This window comes from Camelus dromedarius, chromosome 5 (assembly GCF_036321535.1).
Source record: "Camelus dromedarius isolate mCamDro1 chromosome 5, mCamDro1.pat, whole genome shotgun sequence".
NCBI lineage: Eukaryota > Metazoa > Chordata > Mammalia > Artiodactyla > Camelidae > Camelus > Camelus dromedarius.
In genome coordinates, this window is record NC_087440.1 from 13,912,280 (window position 1) to 13,923,434 (window position 11,155).

Below are 11,155 nucleotides of genomic sequence, written 5' to 3' on the forward strand. Positions count from 1 at the left end.
CTAAAACAGCTTCAGTTCTTACACCCACCAATTATACTTTCATTCAACAAAACCCTGAGTATTTACCAGATGTCAGGCATTGCTTTAGATGTTAAGGTACAGAAAAGGTATAAATAAATAAATAAATAAATAAATAAATAAATAAATAAATAAATAAATAAATAAATAAATAAATAAATATCTGGTCTAATAAAGCACATATTCTTAGAACACTGTAGTAGATTGCCCCCATCCCACTAAGCTTTCTTTCTCTTCTCTTTCCTAATAGCACTCTCCCCTTCGCCTTGTCTTTTGCCATCCATCCCCAAGCTCATCTCATCTGATCTTCAAATCCTCTAACTTTCATTTTCTTGGGCACCATTCCCTTCCTCTTTGTTGTAGCTTTATTTTAAAAAATAAAAAGTTTGGGACTAAGTATCTTTACTGACATTTTCTGAGCATAGTATCTGGTACTTAGTAGGCACCTTAAAAACTACTGAATGGATTCATGTAAATGACATATACTACTTGCTAGTAACACACTTTGTAGAAGACAAGCTTTGCCCTCAATTTTTTTTCAGAATCTGATCACATCCTGACCTACCATGTGGGAACAACAGTGATGACTCCTAGATATGGTACTTTCCTTTCCAGGCATTCCCCCAGGAGCCTCACCCTAGGATGAACACACAGGTCTGCCAACACATGAAGAAAGCAATTGATTTCAACCCACTCAGACTGAAGAAACAAAAACACTTCAGCTTTATTACAGCTCCTGGTTTGTTTGCTGAGGTAGTGGAGAGGGGCTGTGCCACTGAAATAGTATCTATATAATCAGATGAGCAGGATTCTGTAAAACGGCTTACTAGCCCACGTGATATCAAGTATGTATCATGAAGATATGCAAGACCTTGACATTACTGATTTTACAGTTCTTTGTCCATCCTAGTAGAGTCTATGGCATCTCACACCACAGCTTTCCAGACTATACATCAAACAGAACTGCTGTCATTTTTGAGCTAACTAACCCTGGTGAGGGTCTGAAGAGGGCCACATTGTGCAAGGCCACACAAAACATTTCTGGACCCTCATCAAATGGAGACAACCACATGCTTGATTAGAGTTTCCAATTTTTAAAAAAAAGATGAAAAGGAATATATGTGCATATATGTATGACTGAAACATGTTGTACACCAGAAATTGACACAACACTGTAAACTGACTATATTTCAATAAAATTTAGAAATTTAAAAAATAGTAATTCAGAATGGCATATAACTTATCTGGAATATCCTTTCTCCTCTCTTTTCACTTCTCATTTTCTCTAGTCCTGCACAAAGCTTGCAAGATAAAAAAAAAATAGTGTTAAGCTTCCTATCACATTCGCACTACAGTTTGTCACTGCTGAAAAATTCCTACCTGGTTTCACTAAACCCATATAAAAGAAAAACAAACAAACAAACAAACAAACAGGCATGAACTAAAGAGATCGCAAGTCTAGTCCAGGATCTGTGGCTAAATTAGCTGTGCAATCAAAGCATCTCACATTTCTATGTCTCAGTTCCTCATCAGGAAAATGATGTAGCTAAACTATATAATTTCTATGGTCTCTTCCAGCTCTAAAACGTTGTAAGTTTAATAAAAGGTTCCAGATTTCCACTTCTGATTGGAATGCAGAAAGTGGCAAGACACCATTACTCTCAACCCTATAAACCATGATAAACTAAGTTAAGTCACAAAATTGTAGGTTTTAAAATACCCATCAGAAAGCTGATGATGCAAAGAACTCTAAATAAATTCCAGATAATGTAAAGCCCTTCATAAGACAAGAGACCATGGATATTCTTATTCCTGGCAAAGTGGTAAGAGAGTAAGAAATTTCCACTAATAAGATTAAGAAGAATCAGCCAAATTTATAAGCAAACTTTAATGACAGCATGTGGATTCAGGTGATGGATTAGAATTCAGAGGAAGTCCAGTTACAAGCCCTACCTGCCAACTCTTCCCCATGGGTCTTCACTGACTGCACAAGTCTGAGGGCAAGGCAAGAAAGCTGAGAGAAAATCTCATGAACCATATGGGCCTCCACTGTGTCCAAGACAGCTGTCCTCTGTAGATGGAGGACAAGACAGGAATTGTGAGATAAACCTCTCCAAGGCACTCTGAGTAAGGCAGATGATATTCTTTCTAAGAAAATGGGCAATAACATGAGGTGAAGAAAACCTGAGGTGGTACTGGAAAGCAAAGAAAATGTCTAAGCAATCCAAAGAGCTGGCAGCTAGGCTGCAAAGTAGAGAGCATCAAGGTTCAGAAAGCTGACAGGGCAGAAGTATGTGATGACATAATAGACAAAACTTTCCAAAACTGATCAAAGACATCAACTCACTGACACAGAAGCTCAATGAGTCACAGGCAGGATAAATACAAAGAAACCCATACCTAGGCACATCATAGTTAAACTGCTGAAAAAGGTAGGGGCAGGGTGGGGTGGGGAGACCAAATCTTAAAAGCAACTATGGAAAAAAGAAAAAGTATATACTAGGGAAAAATAATAGGAACGATGGCTAACTTATCATTGGAAACAATGAAAGCCAGAAGACAACACAAACTTTCAAGTGCCAAAAGAAAAACTATCAACCCAGAATTCTAAATCTAGGGAAATACAAGATGAAATAAAAGTATTGATGAAATTGATTAAATAAAAGAGACAAAAGCAAAAATAATTTGTCTCCAGCACTTTCACTACAAAAAATGCTAAAAGATGTTCGTTAGGGTGAAGGAAAATGACACCAAATGGAACCCCAGATCTGCAGAAAAAGTAACTGGAAAATATAAAAAAGCCTAAAAAACCAACCAAAAAAACAATGCACATGTTTAAGTGTCCCTAAGAGACTACTGATTGCTTAAAGCAAAAGTATTAATGTATTGTGGGGTTTATAGCACATGCAAAAGTAAAATACAAGGGCACAAAATGCTAGGAGGTAAACTGAATCATGCAACTGTAAGGTTTGCAGTGTTAGTGAAGTAGTTATATTACTCAAAACAGACTCTGATAAATAATAAAAGGCTCATGGGTTATCTTTAAATACCTTTTCCTTTTTTGGTCTTGATGCTTACTAGTAACATGTCCATCAATGGGGAGTAAAGGTAAGGAAAACGAGAGAAAACTAAATAAACCACCAATTTTAAGTAATGATTTATTTTGCTAAGCAGTTTTTGTATGCTTTTACATCAATAACAATATAAACTAACACATTATATTTAAATACCACAGATTCATTGGCACCTCCTAAGAAAACAGAAATTAACCATGTTAATCAAGTTAAATACACATTTTAATTGAAATCATTTTGAAGTGCTCTACTTTCTACTTTGAAACTATACAGTTTTAGGATATTAAAAAACTATATTATGGAATATGGCTCAAAGTTCTAATTTGAAGACAGAACATATCTGGTACACATTTAGCCTACATTATCAGCTATTATAAAAGTAATTAATGAAAAAAATTGTTTATATTATAAAGGAAGTCACAGCACTGAACACGAGAACAGGATTTTTTTAATATTTGAATTTCAAAAGAACAGAGGAACAATAGCAAGCTTGATTAAGACTGCATTATGTGTGAAGCATACCACTCTTACATTTAATCCTAACAGCATTGAAAAATGGGTCTTAAGATCTTCAGAGAATTTAAATAATGCATTCAAAATCACACATCAGTGAGAGCCAGGATTTGAACCTCAAGGTTGTAAATAAAGCCCATGATCATCTCTCAAATAATAATGTTAACTTACTGACAAGTACATTACACATTCCCTCCCAACCCTTTGATAGTACAGTATACTCTCAGAGACAAGACACTCTTCTGCATAACCAAACTATAGTAATCAAAATTAGGAAATTAACACTAATGCTCAGATCCTATTTAAGTTTTTACAATGGTATCAATAATGTACTTGGCAAGCCAAAAACCCAGAATCACATGTTACAATGACTATAATGCAATCTTTAACATACTTTTTCCCTTTAGAAGTTTAAGGGAATCAAACAATTTGTACAGTGCACAAAAATTTATTGAGCACTTGGTATGTGTCAGGCATTGTTTGATAGTACAGTGGAGGTAAGACAGTTAAAGTTCTGCTTCCAGTGAGTTTACATTCTAGTAAGAAAAGACTAACAAGTAAACTAGTAACATAACTTCAGGTTTGGCCAAGTGCTATGACTGGGTGGTTTGGAAACGGCCATCTAAGGAGCTGAAATCTGAATGATCAGAAGAATCCAGCATTGTTAAGAGATGGGATAAGAGCGTTCCAAATAGAGGAAAAGGCAAATACAACCTAGAGTAGGACAGAACTTGTATTTTCGAGGAAAAGAAAAGATGCCAGTGTAGCGACAGCATCCTGAGCAAAGGGAGCAGAGGCTGATGTGCAGATAACACTGGACAGATAGAAACAAATACATGAGGTATGATTCTGAATTTTATAACTAAGAGCAAAGGAAAGCTACTGAAGGATTTTAAGCAGACAACTGTCATGGTTTCACTTACATTTTAAAAAGATGATTCTGGCTACTGGGAGGAGAATGGACTGAAGAAGACGGTCAAGTGAAAGCAGAGACCAATTAAAAGCCATTTCAGCTCAATCTGGCAGCTATCACCAAGTGCCAGAAAGCCTAGAGGTACTAGGTCAGGGGAGAAAACTCTCAATGCTATCCACAAGATAATTAAGAAATACTTACTTAACAGGTATTTTTATTTTTTTAAAGTCCAAGTGAAAATATCTTTATTGAGACAAATGGGAAAATGTATATTCTTACAACCTAGATTATTACTGAACATTATTGAACACAGGAGTATCAACCAGAAAATTGGCACTGCTTTATAATAATTACTAAAATAATATCTGGGCATATTAGGAAAGAAGGTAGTTAACAAACATACCATCTTTCCAATTTGTAAATGAAAAAGGAAATTATTGAATTATGCCTAATCAGTTATAAATTACAGCTTAGACTTTAAACGTAGTGTAGGCAAAGATCATCTAAATCTGTGCTGTCCAATATAGTAGCCACTAACTTCATACAGCTCTTTAAGTATAAATTAAAATTAAATTAAAAAATTCAGTTCTGCAGGTGCATTAGCCACCTGTCAAATGCTCAATAGTTACATGTGGCTAGTGGTGATCTCATTGGACGGCACAGAATAGAACATTTCAATCATCATAGAAAGTTCTATTGGACAGCCATTAGATTCTCAATTTTCCTTTTGACTTTTTTCAAGAGGGCCAATGGAAAGAGCAACTCAGAAGACCTAAGTTTTCCAGATCAGTCACTAACCAGGTGAGCAACTGTGTATGCATCACTTAGCAGTGCTTCTAGAAATGAATGTGCATTTCAATCACCCAAGAATCTAGTTAAAATGTAGGTTCTAACTCAGTAAGTCTTGAGATGGGGTTAAGATTCCGCACTTCTAACAAATTCTCAGATGCTGCTAATACTGCTGGTCCAGAAATCATACTGTTAGTACCAAGGTTTTAGATCTCTCCGGGCCTTAGTTTCCTGAGCTGTCAAGTGATGTACCTAGGGCAAGATAATGTCCTGAACCCTCCGTAAACACTAATATTATAGTTTTATGGTTGTACAGAATTAAATGCACACAGATTTCTCAGTCTGCAGAGGCAGTTTCTTCCCCTGAAGTAAACATTAGGATTCTAACAAACATTTTCTGTGATACCGTTTATTTTCCCATGAAAAGACATATCAAATTTAAATGCAGATCAATGGGAAAATGTAATTTGCTATATAAACATTCAACTTCTGTACAACTTTTCAGAAATGGATTTTTTAAAAGGCTGACAGGTATGTAAGACAAAGGGGTATACTATATTTTCCAAATATGCAGTTCATGGAAGAAAAAACCAATGGTAGACTCAGCCCACACCAGTATTAACTTTAAATGCATTAGCTCCACATGAAAAGCAACTCCCAGGAAAAAGTCACTGACTATAGGAACATCGTTTTTGTAAAGTCTCAGTCAGGGCTCTGAGCAATACAACCAACCAAAATCCCCATGCCCCTAGCAGGCCTTAGGGTAACATTAACAACTCACAAAACAGGCTGAAGGAGCCAACAATGCTACAAAGAATTCACTTTTGAGGCATCTTCTTTTAACAGCAGCCCTAGAGTAACACAGTTCAAGAGGGCAATGCAAACAAGGAATTGGATAGCAGTGGTGAGGCTCATGGTTTCATGAGGCAAAATCTCATAGAAAAGACAGGCTAAGATGTCCACCTTGTTTACAAATTCTGAAGTAAGCATGATGGCTAATTACCTACACTTAAAAAAAAAAACTGGAAATACATGTTCAACCTGTAAGAGACAGGATGCTTTTGAAAATCTACAATCCTTTTATATTTTTTATTTCCTTTAGAAGGAAATTAAAAGTTTGAATTAAATGTTATTAAAGTTCCTTTATATAAGTCATGCAATGTTCTTCTAAAATCTCTCCAAAGATTTAATTTACATTAATACACTTTACTGCCCACAAAACTCTTCAAATAATTTTGAGAAGATAAGTATACAAATAAAAACTTGGGAGTGGGAAGTTTTTTTCTTCTTACTTTTAAAACAAACTGCTGTTCTCAATCTTTTTTCCCCTCCTTAATTTTATTTTATGCCAACCTGATAAAAAATGGCTTTCTACAATCAGTCAAAATATTTTATTACCAAATTTCAACGAAAGTCCTAAATTTGGAACTGTACATTCAGCTTATCTTAGAAAAAGATTGATGAAAAATCCTGCCTATAATAATACCTGTTTCAAGCTGTCTTTACAAAAACAGCAAATTCCTACAGATCAAGAGAAAGCACCACATAATAATTCCATCAGAATGAAATGCTCATAGGTTCAGAGCTGTACCTGATTAAATACTTCTGTGCTTTTACAACTTATTTAAACTAATTTCTATACATTATAAAGATAACTTTTACATTACCAATGGGAAAAAATGTTAATTTTGATTCACACCACAAAAGTACTATTCTTTGTAAATAATTGATAAGAAACCTCTCTCAATAATAACTAAGGAGCTGTTAGTATCAATTTAAAAAAATTTTTTTAGTATCAAATATTTAATTGCAGAAACAGGACATAAATTAATTCTATCTTTCCTCCCAGCAAATACTACAAAATTCCACCTGCGAGATACATGATATCCTTTTAAAATGCAATTTAAGAAGCCATTTTTTTTTAGAAAAACTGTGGCTTCTCTATGAGAATTATAATGTAGACAGAAGCATTTTAGCCTATCATTTAAAAAAATACAGCGTATAAAAAAAAAAGGGCCACGTAGCAGTCCGTGGGCAGGATGAGTCATCACCCAACTCAAAACTTGCAGCACTTCTAAGCTTCCTCCTACCCGACCCCATCCCCTTCAGCAACGTACCCTGAGTCAGCAAACCTTACTATTTTGTCAGTTATGAACTCTCATGATGCTTAAATTAACTTACGCAAAATGCTGCAACACTTTTAGTACCGACACTTGTCATCAGAACATATGCTTTTTCTATTACAAAATTAACTCATCTTCACATCAATCTTCTCTGGATTCGTTCTTAATCATAGAAAGGTAGCAAACATTTTTAGTCCCATTTTGCAAATAATAACTGCAAAATATGCTCAAATATAAAGGTTTTTATAAGCAGTTCTTCACTTGCCAGAGCTTATTTCTGAATAGTAATACTTAGGTGATTAAAACATGTCCTGCTCAAAACTAGCATATTTCTTAGATGACTACAATTACTGAATTTAGGACACCAACAAGCAATTGTACAAGTTTCATAAGGCAATTCTTATTAAGTGATGTAGGACATACATGTGAAAGAACCTTATGCTCCTTGGCACTTAGCAACCCCTTCATAAACATGTGTGAACAATTAAGCCTTAAAGAAATGTAAAGTTTCTCCCACCCAACTAGAAATTATATTTCAAACGTTAAAATCTGACATTTCTAAGAACTCGAGAGACAGTTCCCTTTCAGGGCCCAGCCCTGTTTGGACCCTACATTCTTCTAGTCAGATTATTCTTTCCATCTCAGTCTCCCAACGTTGAAAAGAGAAGGTATGTCCAATTAGAACTTTAAAAAATAACAAGGCTATAAAAAGAATTAAGCCATCAGAAAACTACTGAAGCTGTTTTCACTTCATTCTGTCCCCTGTTCATTTTTCTTTGCCCTCGACAAATCATCTTGTATCCGTAAAAAAAAAAAAAAAAGTTAATATGAAGATTGAATTTTAGCATTTCTTGTATTGGAGGAAAGAACATGAATTTTGCTGCAAATGCAGCAGGCTTCTAATTCCACCTCACCAGCTTCCCTTTCCTGGACTTTTTCCAATGAGCAAGCAAAAGAAAAAAATAAAACAGGAAAGGAATCAAAAAGATCATGCTTCATAGAGCTCCCACATAACACCTGAACCAATCGAGTCTCACTAAGCCAAGGAACAAAAGGCGGCCAAGGCACCTTTACTTCTCAACGCACCTCACCAAGTCAGAGAAAAATGCACAGCGAAGCGAGGAGGCCCCTTTTTAGTGAACTGACAAAACAAGTTTTCATTTGGGGGCTTTCACAGACCCCCGTCGCTCAACGTCCCGGACGCAGCTCAAGCAAGGCTGAAGCAGAAGCGAGGAGGAAATTAGGAATTCCGATTCGGACCAGTTTTCTGTACCTGATTTATGGTTAGACTCAAGTCGGGCAGAGGACTTCAGGGCTCTGAGCAGAGCCGTGTGAGCCGCGCGCGCGCGCGCGCCCTACGCAATTTGCCGAGTGCGCCGGAGACTTTGCCCGGCCGGAGTCAGCTGAGGCCGAGTCACCCGAGTGGGATGGGGGAGGAGACGCGGGAGCATTTCGAAAGGCAGCGTGCCAGGAAGGCGAGACTCCGCGCCACCTCACGCTCCCCGGGCGGGCCGGCCGGCCCTCCCGGCCACCGCCCCGCGTGCGCCGGCCCCGCCGGGCTCCGAACCCGCGGAACCGGGCGCAGGCAGCGGTGCCGCAGCCGGCAGGCGGGGCCCCGGGGCCGGCGGCGCGACGGGGCCCAACCCGGCGGCCGGCGAGGGGCGTGCCGGGTGGGAGGGGCGCGCCGGCCGCTCCGCCGGCCCCACGCGGGGACCCCGGACCGCCGCCCGCCGGCCCGCGCGGGGACGCGCCGGCCAGGCCCGAGCGGGCGAGGCGGCGGGAGGGCCGGGGGCGGGCGGGAGACGGAACAAAAGCGCCTTTGTTGAGCGGCGGCCGCCGGAGGGTCACACACAATGGAGGAGGGAGCCGGCTACGCCGCCGCCGGGCCCGCCGCGGCGCCCTCCCGAGCCGCCCCGGCGGCGCTCCCCGCACACGTACACACACATACTCACGGGACTTCTCCGACTCATCGAGGGAGTGCGAGGCCCACAGACAGCCCCCAGTGTCGGCTCAGGTCTCCGGCTGTGCTGGCGGCAGCGGCGTCTCCGAGGCTCTCGCTTTGCCGCAGTCGCCGCCATGTAACCCCGACCCGCGAGAGAGGGCGAGGAAGAGGGGGCGGGGCGTCCTGGAGGCACGCCCCCTCACGTCACAGGCTCACTCCACGGGTTCCCCCGCCCCCGCCCGGCCCAGCGCGCCGGCACGCGCCGGAATTTCCAACGCCCGTGACTGGGCTCCGTGCGCGGCGGGGGCGGTGGGAGAGGCACGCGGGCTCGTCTGCTGCCTCCGGTGGGCGGGGCCGGGGGGCCGGCGGGGAGGTGAACTGACGGGCCCTATTTGCTCCATTACCTGCCCCAACACTAGAGCACAAGGTGATCAAACTCTTTGGAAGCATTTACTGCGCACCTACTACGTGCAAGCCACTGGGCAACCTAGAGGAATAGGCTTTCGTCCCCGTCCATGGGGACCTGGAAGGCAACAGCTGACGAATAAGACAAACACGTTAAAGGTCAAGTGTTAAGGTTTCTAAAGAACACCGGTGGCTTTTCAGCTGGATCGGAAGGAACCCGCATGATCAGAGGAGATGAGAGGGTACCTGTTCCTAGGGAGGGAACAGAATGAGCAAAGACAGGAAGGAGAGCACCTGGCTTGTTGCAGGAACTGGGACTAGGCCGATTTGAGGGAAGCGTAGAATTTGGGCAGGGATATACTGTGAGATAAGTGGGAAGCATAGATTGGTTGGTGCCTTCATGGGCCCACTTGGACAAACAGCAAGCTGATTTTATGTATCATGGCTTATTGAATCCAAAGAGCCTTTCCAGTGTTTATGTAAAATTTATCTAGGTATTTATGAAATTAGAGACGCAGGTCAACATATTTTTTCAGTGACTTAACCATCATTCCATATGAGAGCCAAATGTTTGGCAGCCCTTTATCCATTATTATGCACATCTTCAAGCTTCAAGCATGAGGCAAAGACCACTTCAAAGATCACACAGTGGCTTCAAGTTAAGTGTTGGGATGGTGCTTGAATGTTTTATATTTTTTGTATTTAAAACAATGCCATCTGAGTACCAGGTGTGCAGAGTACGTGGTGAGTAGAGAAAACCAAGAGAAAGGGGAGGCTTGTGCCAACCACAAGATTTCTTATTTGTGGATGCAGCCTCTCTGCAACAGAAGCTCCTTACCCATGACCACTATATATCCCTACTCTCCCTGCTCTAGGCTCCCCTGAGATTCCAACACCATTCCTCCCCATCCATCAATGTTTGATCACCATGTGGAGGGGGGTGGTGAATAAACAATAAGCATTGTGCCTTCCCTCAAGGAGCTTATAATGTGTCAGCTCCTGACTTCCATCAAAGAACTCCAAAATAACCTGTTGATCAAGCAAAGCCAAATTTGTTGCTTACAGGAGTTAAGAGAGACCACTGTGTGGGCAGAGTCTTATAGTAGCGTCTCAAAGAGGAGGTCAAGAGTGGGATAGTTTCAGGGGCTCTGAGTTAGGATAGGTCTTTCAATGAAAGCATGATTAAGATTGGGTTAAATCTGTCATATAATCCTTTAGGATTAATAAACACAGGAAGGGGCGAGTTTTGAATCAAGCTAGAGTTAACAGTTGTTTGATAAACCCAGTGGAGTAATCTTGGTAAGGAGGAGGCTATTTTCCCTGAGGAAAGCTAGGTCACTAGGTAGTCTGTTGTTCAGATAAATGGACTTCAAGGAAG

General features: G+C 40.5%; 1 protein-coding gene across 3 annotated transcripts in view; it reads right to left on the bottom strand.

The window, feature by feature from the left end:
* MAPK6 (mitogen-activated protein kinase 6) overlaps positions 1-9,548 on the bottom strand; it is a 28,150-nt gene extending 18,602 nt beyond the window's left edge. The window contains exon 1 of one of the 3 annotated variants that reach the window (XM_031453045.2): positions 9,383-9,548. The gene's annotated coding sequence lies outside the window, so the exon portion shown is untranslated. Of the gene's footprint in view, positions 1-8,516; positions 8,536-8,703; positions 8,888-9,382 lie in introns of those variants that run through there. The other 2 variants (XM_010977167.3, XM_031453048.2) reach the window with 2 other exon arrangements.
* Positions 9,549-11,155: the final 1,607 nt, after the last annotated feature.